Source organism: Otolemur garnettii, unplaced genomic scaffold, assembly GCF_000181295.1.
Source record: "Otolemur garnettii isolate 467f Iridium unplaced genomic scaffold, OtoGar3 scaffold00126, whole genome shotgun sequence".
NCBI classification, from domain to species: Eukaryota; Metazoa; Chordata; class Mammalia; order Primates; family Galagidae; genus Otolemur; species Otolemur garnettii.
The window spans coordinates 5,023,041-5,034,312 of NW_003852521.1; the positions used below are offsets into that span (position 1 = coordinate 5,023,041).

The 11,272-nt window shown below is 40.8% G+C and overlaps 1 non-coding gene across 1 annotated transcript; it reads left to right on the forward strand.

Annotated features, from left to right (window-relative positions):
* The first annotated feature begins 368 nt into the window (after positions 1-368).
* On the forward strand, positions 369-475 carry LOC111727831. Its single transcript, XR_002775287.1, has one exon. It is a non-coding gene; the product is annotated as a U6 spliceosomal RNA (small nuclear RNA).
* The last annotated feature ends 10,797 nt before the right edge of the window (positions 476-11,272 follow it).

Consider the following 11,272-nt stretch of genomic DNA (forward strand, 5'->3'; position numbering starts at 1 on the left):
AAAAAAAAAAAAGTTTTTAAATTAGACAGATGCGGTTGCATATGCCTGTAGTCCCAGCTACTCAAGCTGCTTAAACAGGAGGATCCCTTGAGCCCAGAAATTTGAGGCTGCAGTGAGCTATGATTGAGCAACATAGAGAGATTCCATCTCTCAAAAAAGAGAAAGAGAGACAGAATGGCTTTGTTAACTATAATATATTATTTAAATTACATGGAAACACAAGGAGTGGTCATTTTACAAGTAAAACTGAAATAAGAATGCTTCTAACTAATTCATGTAAAAATTCATTTTTATGCAATAGGATTGCCAAAATGGGGTTGGGGGTTCTGAATATTTTTTAAAGTATCTAATATTATACTTTAAAAAAAGTGTTGGCTTTGGCAGTACATATACTAAAATTGGAATGATTACAGGGATGATTAGCATGGCCCCTATGCAAAGATGACACCCAAATCATGAAGCATTTCATATTCTATGTACAGTGTGTGTCAAAAGCTTTTGGAAGCAGAATACATTCAGCATATTTTGAAACTTAAATCATTCTTGGTTAACAAATAAATTTGTCAGAAATCTAGCATATAGAAAAGTGATAAATAGATATTTTCTTTCTTTCTTTTTTTGGCCGAGGCTGGGTTTGAACCCGCCACCTCTGGCATACAGGGCCAGCGCCCTACCCTTCTGAGCCACAGGTGCCGCCCAGATAAATAGATATTTTCTATTTATCATATAGAAAATATCATATCACATTCCTTTTCACCCAGAAATTAGGCCCACAGAAATATCTGGAAAAGTACAAGTTAATATGTATCATATACATATAATTTGCATTTTATATATTAAAAAGTTACATTTATATATAAATATTTTGTTTTTTCTAAAGAGAGCCTCCCACTCTATTGCCCAGGCTGGAGTGCAGTGGCTCAATCACAGTTTAGTGCAGTCTTAAACTCCAGGCTCCAGTGACCCTCTTGCCCTGGCCTCCCACAGTGCTGGGAACCACTCTTAAATTAATCCATTCCACCCCTTGAAAAAAAAAAAAAAAGAGTTTAAAGAGTTCTTTCTCAAGATCACCTGGAACAGTCCCTCCATTATACTGATGAGAAGCAAGGCCTGAAAGAATGTTACTTGCCCAAGGTCACAGACCTTGTCAGGAATAGAGAACATACCAAAAAACATTCTAGACAAGTGTACTTTTTTTTTTCTTTGAGGCAGAGCCTCAAGCTATCACCCTGTGTAGTGTGCCGTGGCATCACAGCTCACAGTAACCTCCAACTCCTGGGCTCAAGCAATTCTGCCTCAGCCTCCCAAGTAGCTGGGACTTCAGGCACCTGCCACAATGCCTGGCCTTTTTTTGGTTGCAGCCGTCATTGTTTGGTGGGCCAGGCTGGATTTGAACCCACCAGCTCAGGTGTATGTGGCTGGCGCCTTAGCCGCTTGAGCCACAGGCGCCGAGCCAACAACTCTACTTTTTAACAACAAAAATAGTAATAATAGCACTTTGATAAGATCAGAGAATACAATCTTTTCAAATACAGAACAAGAATGAGTGCCTAAGAGCTAACACTCAAGGTTTGTTCTCAATTTCAAATCCACTGAAAAATTTACAAGGAATTTTAATTCACAAGAATGAGGTAAGCGTTGAGAAAGAACCCTTGAAACTCACGGTTGCAGGCTGTTGTGAACTAGACACCATCTTTTATTAACTGCAGCACCAGCAACACCATTGCAAAGGGAGAGTAATCTCCAATACCACTGTGATCAAAGAAAGGACCCCTCCAGAAACAAGACTCCAGCTGAACTCATGACACTCGGACTCTTCTTTGACAGTGATAAGCTACACTTGGATCTTCCTTCATTTTAAGTCCATGCAAAGATTATCTTCATGTACAAATTAGTCATTGCAGATTTTACACAAAATATGAAAGAGAAGACAAATTCTATTCTTTCCCTTCTGCTGTGCTAAGAAAAATGCTTCTTCCTTGCTAGAAAACAATACATACACACACACCTACACCTATTAGCTACTCCCTGGTCTGGAAAAGGTAGGTTTAACATGCCTTATGCATGTATGTAATATTTCAGTGATTAATGCTTTAGTAAATATTAGGAAAAACAGCACCAGATGAACTGATACAATTGAATAACAAATCCTTACAAAATCTACACATTCTTAAAATTTGCTCTGACTTTTATTAGCATTTAAAATGCCTTTTATAGTTGTTCAGTAATAGAGGGAAAAGGCTAAATTCAAATAATAGGATTTATAGCCCTGTTAAAACATAATGTAGTATGCCTAAGAAATGGTTAAACAGGAGGCAACCGTCTACTTTCAGGTTTAAACCTGCTCGTTTTGTTTACAAAGCTCTAATAGTTAACTCATTCAAAAAATATTTAGTGTCTTATCATTTTACCAAGCATCAAATTTTGAAGTAAAGGAGCTTACCATGTATAGTTTCAGAATTTTTTTTTTTTTTTGCAGTTTTTGGCTGGGGCTGGGTTTGAACCCACCTCAAGAAATATCTAGACGTTTAGAAACAGTAAGTCATGAGTTCTCTCTCCATCCATTTTGCATTTTTAAAAAATCTTCTTAAGGAGGAGCAGATCCAGAAACCCAAATTTTATCCAGGTGTGGTTATCCTAGGAGTACTCCACTTCCCCGGAAATAGAAAATCCAGCCTCTCTTTTAAATCAGGAACACACAGATTGCTTACTGAAGCATTCCAGTCCATGCAACATTCATAACACGTCTTGCAACCCCCTCAATTAGTAACCTTTTGCACACACTTGCTCACCACCTCCATCTGCTACAAAGGAAATCTGGAGCCCCAGGGCGGAGAACCCACCTTTAAACAGCTGCAGAAGTAATTACCCCCAGGAAAGGACGGATTCATTTTCTTCTGTACCTTCCAGATTGTCCAGGTTGCTGTATTTGTTTTTGGGTGTGTTTGTTTTCTTGTTAACTGAATGACCAAGAGCAAGATTTGATTTAAAGGCTTCAACTGATTACGGCACCCGTGGAAATGTACACATGAAAAATTCCACCTCGCAATGCCAAGAAAAACTCAGTCCTTCTATACCATGCCTAGAGGATGGTCTTGTAAAGGACAATTCCCTTGTATTCTTACTAAATAGATAAATCAATAAAAAGGGTCAAGGGCATTAATGGGCTATCTCAATCTTTCATAAAAACATGATTATGATAAAACAGAGTGACTTCCTAGGGGAAAAAAGATAAATAAATAATATACGTATACATAAAGTTTGTTCAAATCTTGGCTCTCCCGAGTGAATACTATGCTCTTTGAGCCACTCTCAGCTGCTCTGGCTTCTTTGTGAGAGGCTAGAGGAGGCTCTGTCCACCAGGAGACTGTGCTGCAGTGACACACGGTCAGAGCTCCAGCAAACCCTCAGCCCCCGAAGAGCCTGACCTGCTGACTAAGCAAAGTTAATTAGCCTCCCACCTCTGTTCGGCTAAATCCCTAAACAAAAAATACAAGCACAGAATCGAAGGCACTGGCACCTATGAAAGCATCTTAATCACTTTCAAACGTGAAGCAAATTCTTGGAGAAAGAAATCTACATTTTCAACTAATCCTTAGCTCTATTAACAAGCACTTGCAACAATGATTAAAACCACCAGGACACCATGCAATGAAAATTAACTTGCACATGGTTTTAGCTCTGCTACATTTAAATTTTATTCAAAAATTTTGAAAAAGGTGCTCTGCAACATGGAAAGTTTTTTGTTTTTGTTTTTTTAATGCAAAATGAGTTGTTCTATACTGAAAACTGTATTTCAAGGTCACTTTAGGCTCAATGCTACACCAAAACTAGGTGTATACACAAAATTTCAGCCCGGCCAATGTATCAACCATCAATTACTAGACAGAGGCAAATAAATGGTTAGTGGTATCATTAATAATTATGCTCAGTCTAACTTTAATTTACTAGCTATTTTCTTCCTTCAAAGATAAACACTAAACAATTAAACAAAACCAGTCTAGAGGTCTAGATGTTAAGAATGACTTTCCAGGGCTAGGAGGTATTCTATTGATTTAATCAGCATAAAAACACTCAGCAAGAGTAAAAACAGCCCTTCTGCAGTCCCACACTAGAGTGGAAAATACAAATGCACAACTTGGCAAGTAAGTCACACATCTGATGGAAAGAAAATGATATGCAGGGGTCCTGTTGACAGCAGATGGCAGGGAACTAATCCCATAAAGCCTTATTCCTTCCAAGGATAGTGCCTTCCCATAAGAGTTTTCATTTGTAACATTGACATTCCTAAATCGATATAAAATGCCTCTAAGCATTCTGATAGAAAAAGATTGTTAATGACTCATCCAAATGTCTTCTACAAGAAAATGTGAACTAGATGCGTGTTGTCTCCGAACGGAGTTTCTGATTAAGGGAAGGTCTCAGTCATGCTGCTTTGTTTATCAGTTTCTTGGAGGTCAGATTTGTTTTTCAAAAATCTATGCAACAGGGCTTATCTCTTTTCTACCTGTGAAGTGTACATTCTTAAAGCATCTGTTACTCTGATGACCAACACCCTGAAAGCAAATAACTTTGGAAACCTCAACCTTTAAACACAAGGGACACCTCCAGCTGAAGCTTCTCTAGAATGCAAAACCTCTGGCCTTTCAAATGTGTTTTCCAGATACAGCAGCAAAGTGCTGGGGGAAAGCTATTTGCTAAAAAGGGTGGTTAGGATAACACGGTATCCCCACTTGACCACATTATAGTCCAACATGTTTGTGAGCACTGATTTAGAATTCTTTTTTCTTTTTTTTTCTTTTGACAGAGTCTCACTGTCACCCTCAGTAGAGTGCTGTAACATCATAGCCACCTCAAACTCTTGGGCTCAAGAGTTCCTCTTGCCTCAGCCTCCTGAGTAGCTGTGATGCCATAATCCCTGGCTATTTTTTTAGAAGCAGTGCCTTGCTCTTGCTCAGGCTGGTCTTGATCTCCTGAGCTGAAGCAATCCACCTGCCTCAGCCTCCCAGAGAGCTAGGGTTACAGGTGCCACCACCATGCCTGACCAGAATTCTTTTTATAAAAACATCCTTATGTGAAACTGGAATTTTCTTTGAGTGTGTGGCAGTGAAGAATACAATGACTGCATATACACTTTGATGCCGTCGTCTTTTTTTTCTTTTCTTTTCTTTTTTTTTTTTTTTTGAGACAGAGTCTCAAGCTGTCACCCTGGGTAGAGTGCCATAGCATCACAGCTCACAGCAACCTCAAACTCTCAAGCTTAAGTGATTCTCTTGCCTCAGCCTCCCAAGTAGCTGGGACTACAGGCGCCCACCACAACGCCCAGCTATTTTTTGTTTCAGTTGCCATTGTTTGGCGGGCCAGGGCTGGATTCAAACCCGCTAGCTCCGGTGTATGTGGCTGGCGCCCTAGCTGCTTGAGCTACAGGCACTGAGCCTAATGCCATCGTCTTAATCCACCAGTTTATCCACCACGGCAGTTTATCCACCACGGATTGCTTTTGTATCATTAGAGCAAATGTCAACACAGTGAAACAGGCAAATGTCCTAATATTATTATTAAAATAGCTCTAATCCAGCAGAACCCCTCCCCCCGCCAAAAAAGGTGTTAGGGATAGGCAGGGATTAGCTGCATTAGTTTTCTAGGGCTGCTGTCACAAAGTACCGCATACTGGTGGTTTAAAACAACAAAAATTTATTCTCTTACAGTCCTGGAAGCTAAAAGTCTGACAATAAGATAACCACAGGGTCCCTCAGACAGTCCCACAGAATTCATCTCTGCCTCTTCCTGCTTCTGGTGACACTGTATATCCCGTGGCTTGTGACAATATAACTCCAATCTCTGCGTCCATCTTCACATGAGACCAGGAGGTTGTCCAATTAAGTTCACAGGTAAGTGCTACATATCTCATTGTTGACTATTACTAGAGTGCTCCCCTTGGGAAGCTCTGCACCCATGCCAGCCCCTAGTCCACCCTTCAGGGCAATTTTGGAACTCTTTTTCTGGAACAGCCATAAAGCTGTCATCGTACAACTTTGGACAATTAAGTTCTTGAACTAGAAAAAGTGCGACATACCTGGCCACTGAGTGTCACCACAGTCACTTCTGAGGTCCTCCCTGGGGGAAGCTATGCGCCGACGCCAGGCCCTAGTCCACCCTTCAGAGCACTTTTTCTTTGTAAAAATAAATCCCATAAAAAGCAAGAAAGCAAGGGAAGCATTCTAGTTCCTCTAGAGATTGAAAAAGAAACAACGAAATGCAATGTAGGAACTTTGATTATATCCTGGATTCATTCCTTTAAATAGGTATGAAATATATTTTAGGATAATTGGGAAAATTTGAATATGAACTCTTTATTAGATGATTTTTTTTTTGAGACAGAGCCTCACTTCTGTTGCCTCAGCCTAGTTCACAGCAGACTCAAACTCCTGGTTTCAAGCAATTCTCCTACTTCAGCCTCCCGAGTAGCTGAGACTACAGGCATCTGCCTTAACACCTGGCTCATTTTTTTCTATTCTTAGCACTGAAGGGGTCTCATTCTCCCTCAGTCTGGTCTCAAACTCCTGAACTCAAGGAATCCTCCCTGCTTGGCCTCCAAGAGAGCTAGGATTACAGGTGTGAGCCACCGTGCCCCATCTAGACGATATTATTAACCAATGTTCATTTTCTCAGTTATAATAATGACAGCGTGCTTAAACAGAAGAATGCATAAATGTATTCTTGGGAGACAGTGCAGACCTAACCAGGAGTAAAGTGTTTGATGTCTAAAACTTACGCTTAAAAGAATTCAGCAACAACAAAAAAGGATGCAAATAAGAGAAAGAAAGCCACGGTGGCTAAACGTTACTGCCTAGTGACTTCAACAGAGATGCTGCTTCTGTGTATTGGGTGACAAAACCATTTACCCGACAGAAAACTTCCCACGGTCACTCCTCCGCACCATGAAACATTTTACTATTTAAGCAAGTCCCCTATCTAGAAGCAGTACTTCTTATCTAAATATTAAGTCAGGACTATAAAGACCATTATTCAGAAACCAGGACAGTATGGGCTTTAATTGCTAAAGATGCATAATGTTCACTTGAATCCATCCTGGTGTCCGTCGTACACACAATCATTTCAGAAGTCATTTTTCATTTTTAGCTTTACCTTGGTGTAAGAACAACACCGTTTTGTTCACTAAAAACATAAGGGATCGACATCAGGGAAGCCATAGGAAAGTGCAAATCAAAACCACTTTACACCCATCATCTATAACCAAAAGGGAAGGTAACAAGTGTCATCAAGGACATGGAGAAATTAGAGCCCTCCTACGTCGTGGTTGGAATGTAAAATGGTGCAGCTACTTTGGAACAGTCTGGTAGCTCCTCAAGAGGTTAAACAAATAACCCAGCAATTCCACTCCTAGATAAATACCTAAGAAAGATGAAAACATATCCACCCTAAAACTTGTACACTAATGTTCACGGTATTATTATCACTCAGAATAGCCCCAGGTAGAAACTACCCAAATGTCCATCAACTGATGTGTGATAAAGGTGAGGTACACGCATACAATGAAATATCATTCAGCAATTAAAAAGAAATAAAAGTACTGGCTGGGCGAGGTGGCTCACGCCTATAATCCTGGCATTCTGGGAGGCCGAGGCAGATGGACTACCTGAGCTCAGGAGTTCAGGACCAGCTTGAGCAAAAGTGAGAGTCCATCTCTACTAAAAATAGAAAAAAGAGCCAGGCGTTATGTGGGGTATCAGATGCCAGTAGTCCCAGCTGCTGGGGAAGATGAGGCAAAGGGATCACCTGAGCCCAAAAGATGGAGGTTGCTGGGAGTTAGGACACCATATCACTCTACCCAGGGCACAGAGTGGGACTGTCTCAAAAATAAATAAATATAAAAATAAATAAAATACTGACATGTACCACAACAAGGATGAATCTTGCAAACACTGCACTAAATGAAAGAAGCCTGGCACAAAAGGCCACATACTGTGTGATTCCATTTATACGAAATGTCCAGAAGAGATGAATATATGACAGAAAGTAGAGTGGTTATGCGATAGGATTGTCATGACAGTTACACAACGTTGTAAGCTGCTAAAAACCACTGAACGGTAGGTGCACTTTAAGTGGTGACCCGTGTGGTGAATTACGTAGTATTATCTTAATAAAGCCGTTATTTTCAAAAACCAGAACGATTAATACTTTTCTGGCAACTGAGACTAAGAAAATATTTCAGGGAAAAGCTCTCAGAAAGTCATCCAGAGATATCATCCTGGGGTAAATAAATCTGCTCCAGGGTCTCCACTTCTATTAATCACACCCCAGGACAAGGATGCTCCTTGAGCAAGAGTAAAATGTCATGACAGATCAGATTCCGGTGTTGATTCCCGAAGGAAATAAAATACATTCTTTAATTATGAAATCCTCCCCAGATGTCTTGGCAGGTTCTTACGACAGAAGTAAGCTCCTTGCCACTACATTCAGAAGAAAATCAGACAACAAATGAATCTAAAGTACTACTGAGAGAAATTCTGTGCTAAATAATAAACATTTTAGTAAGGATATATAAAACTGAAACATTGGATCGGGTGCACGGGTTCATGCCTATAATCCCAGCACTCTGGGAGGCCCAGGCGGGTGGACTGCCTGAGCTCAGGAGTTTGAGACCAGCCTGAGCCAAGAGCAAGACCTCATCTTTAAAAATAGCCAGCCGTTGTAGTGGGAGCCTGTAGTCCCAGCTACTTGGGAGGCTGAGGCAAGAGAATCTCAGGCCCAAAAGTTTGAGGTTGCTGTGAGCTATGTCGCCACAGCAGAAAAAGTGAGACTCTGTCTCAAAAAACAGTAATAATAAAATAAAAATAACTTAAACATAAAAAAAATCTTTTTTTGAAATTTCAGGTTAATGTGGTATACAAACCGATTCCAGGTTAAAGTCCAGTTTGTAGGTGTGTCTCATACCCAGGTATTGTGCCATCACCCCTGCAAAGCACCCACTGGGTGGGAATTTACCCAAACACTTCCCCCCTCCCTCCTCCTCCCTGCTTGAATGTCATTGAGTTTTTCTCTCATGGGAGCATGTAGGTATTAGTCTGCTAGTTCTGATTTAGTACATGTGATATTTGTGTATTTTTTTTTTTTTTTGCAGTTTTTAGCCAGGTTTGAGCCCACCACCTCCAGTATATGGAGCCAGCACCTTACTCCTTGAGCCACAGGCACTGCCATTGTGTTTCCATTTTTATAATAGTTCACTTAGGAGAATGGTCTCCAATTCCATCCAGTTGTTGCAAAAGATACGAAATCTCCATCTTTTGTGGCTGAGTAATATTCCACTATACATGCTGAAGGGTGCTTGGGTTCTTTCCACATCTTTGCGGTTGAGGACCACTGCTTTAAATACATGAACTTGAGAACATACAGTCACACTGTCTTTTCTTTTTTTTTTTTTGGACACAGAGCCTCAAGCTGTCACCCTGGGTAGAGTCGTGTGGCGTCACATCTCACAGCAACCTCCAGTTCTTGGGCTTAAGTGATTCTCTTGCCTCAGCCTCCCAAGTAGCTGGGACTACAGGCACCACCACAATGCCCAGCTATTTTTTGGTTGTAGCTGTCATTGTTGTTTGGCAGGCCCGGGCTGGATTTGAGCCCTCCAGCTCTGGTGTATGTGGCTGGCTGGTTCCTGGACCTGACTTAGAAGGGAAAGATAAAGTGGGGGTGGGGGATGGAGGACATGGCACCTGTCAGGAAGCAAGGCTGTGCTCAGTGAGCATGTGCAGGAATCAGAGCGCTGGGGAGGGCTGAAGGGTGGCCACTTAAGCTCGCCCCATCCGCAATATCTGAAGAAAGAATGTCTCCCTACTGGCCGTGGAGAAACCTGGTAGCCTGGACACCAGGCCTCTGAACTGTCTCAGCGCCCCTCATCCTACACCCTTCATGAAACCTGTCATGCTGTAAGTTCCTGCCATTATCTCTGTTACTTTTGTCTACGAAAAGCCTTCATTAACTAACAGTGTTATGTAGCTACAGAGTGCTATTATGGCTGCATTCTAGGAATGTAATAGGTCCTGATAACCTGGATCATAAATAGCATATAATGGTTATAGACGCAAAAGCTTGTCCTTGTTCTATATATCTACAACCACTTTGCAAAATTTGTCACAAGACATGGGGCTGTCACAAGACCACCCAGTAACCCAAGTCAAAGTCCCATCTTCTCTGTTGACCAAGGTTTGGCATTTTGTGGATTCTTCCACACTGCGATGTGTTCCTGAGGTTTTGATAACCATCTCTCAAAGAACTCAAAATGTTAATGGGGCTTTTAAGGACCAAAATCCACACTTCTGACTTTAATCCAGGAATATCTGACGTTAAAATGTGACTCTGAAAACTAAGTATAATGGTCCAAATGGACAGTGACCAGTCTAAACCACAGAATGATGTTATTTCTGTGAATACAGCAAAAAAGCATATCGAATGCTCTCCATCAGCCACTTCTCACATTCAGATTGCAGTGAATATAAAGTCAATTACACCACCACAGCTTCTCGTCTCGTCTCCCTCCCTGCTTATAAGCTAGAGTCGCTCTCATTTTCAATCTCCTCTCATGTTCCTCTATCTGCTGGTTTTTTGATACATAGTCGTCTTAAAAAAGGAATATCAAAGTTTTGAAAAGTTGAAATGATCTAAAACACTGATGGTCTAACACCAGATTATTTTCATGTTGTTCTTTCAACTTTCAGCAACATATGTAACTTTTTTTTTTTTTAAGAGACAAGAGTCTCACTTTATCGCTCTCGGTAGAGTGCTGTGCCATCACAACTCACAGCAACCTCCAACTCCTTAGGTGTTTCTCTTGCCTCAGCCTCCCAAGTAGCTGGGACTACAGGCGCCTGGCACAATGCCCAGCTATTTTTTTGTTTCAGTTTGGATGGGGCCAGGTTCGAACCCACAGTCCTCCATATATGGGGCCAGTGCCCTAGCCGCTGAGCAACAGGCACCACCCCATGTCTAACAATTTTTAGACCATCACTCTTGTGGAGTACAGTTCTATATATTTCCCCCATTTCAAAGCCATAGTATTTTCCAAAGTAGCTAAAATTTCTCATTGTCCCTTAATTATGAAGATCAGGTATATGCACCACAAATACTTCAATTAATCCATCTTTCCATATCTTAACTAAGGCAATAGTAAACATCTATAATAAACATTTTATGAGATAGCTTTCCTTCTTTGTTATTTGTTAAATTTCTTTTTTTTTTTTTTTTTTTTTTTGAG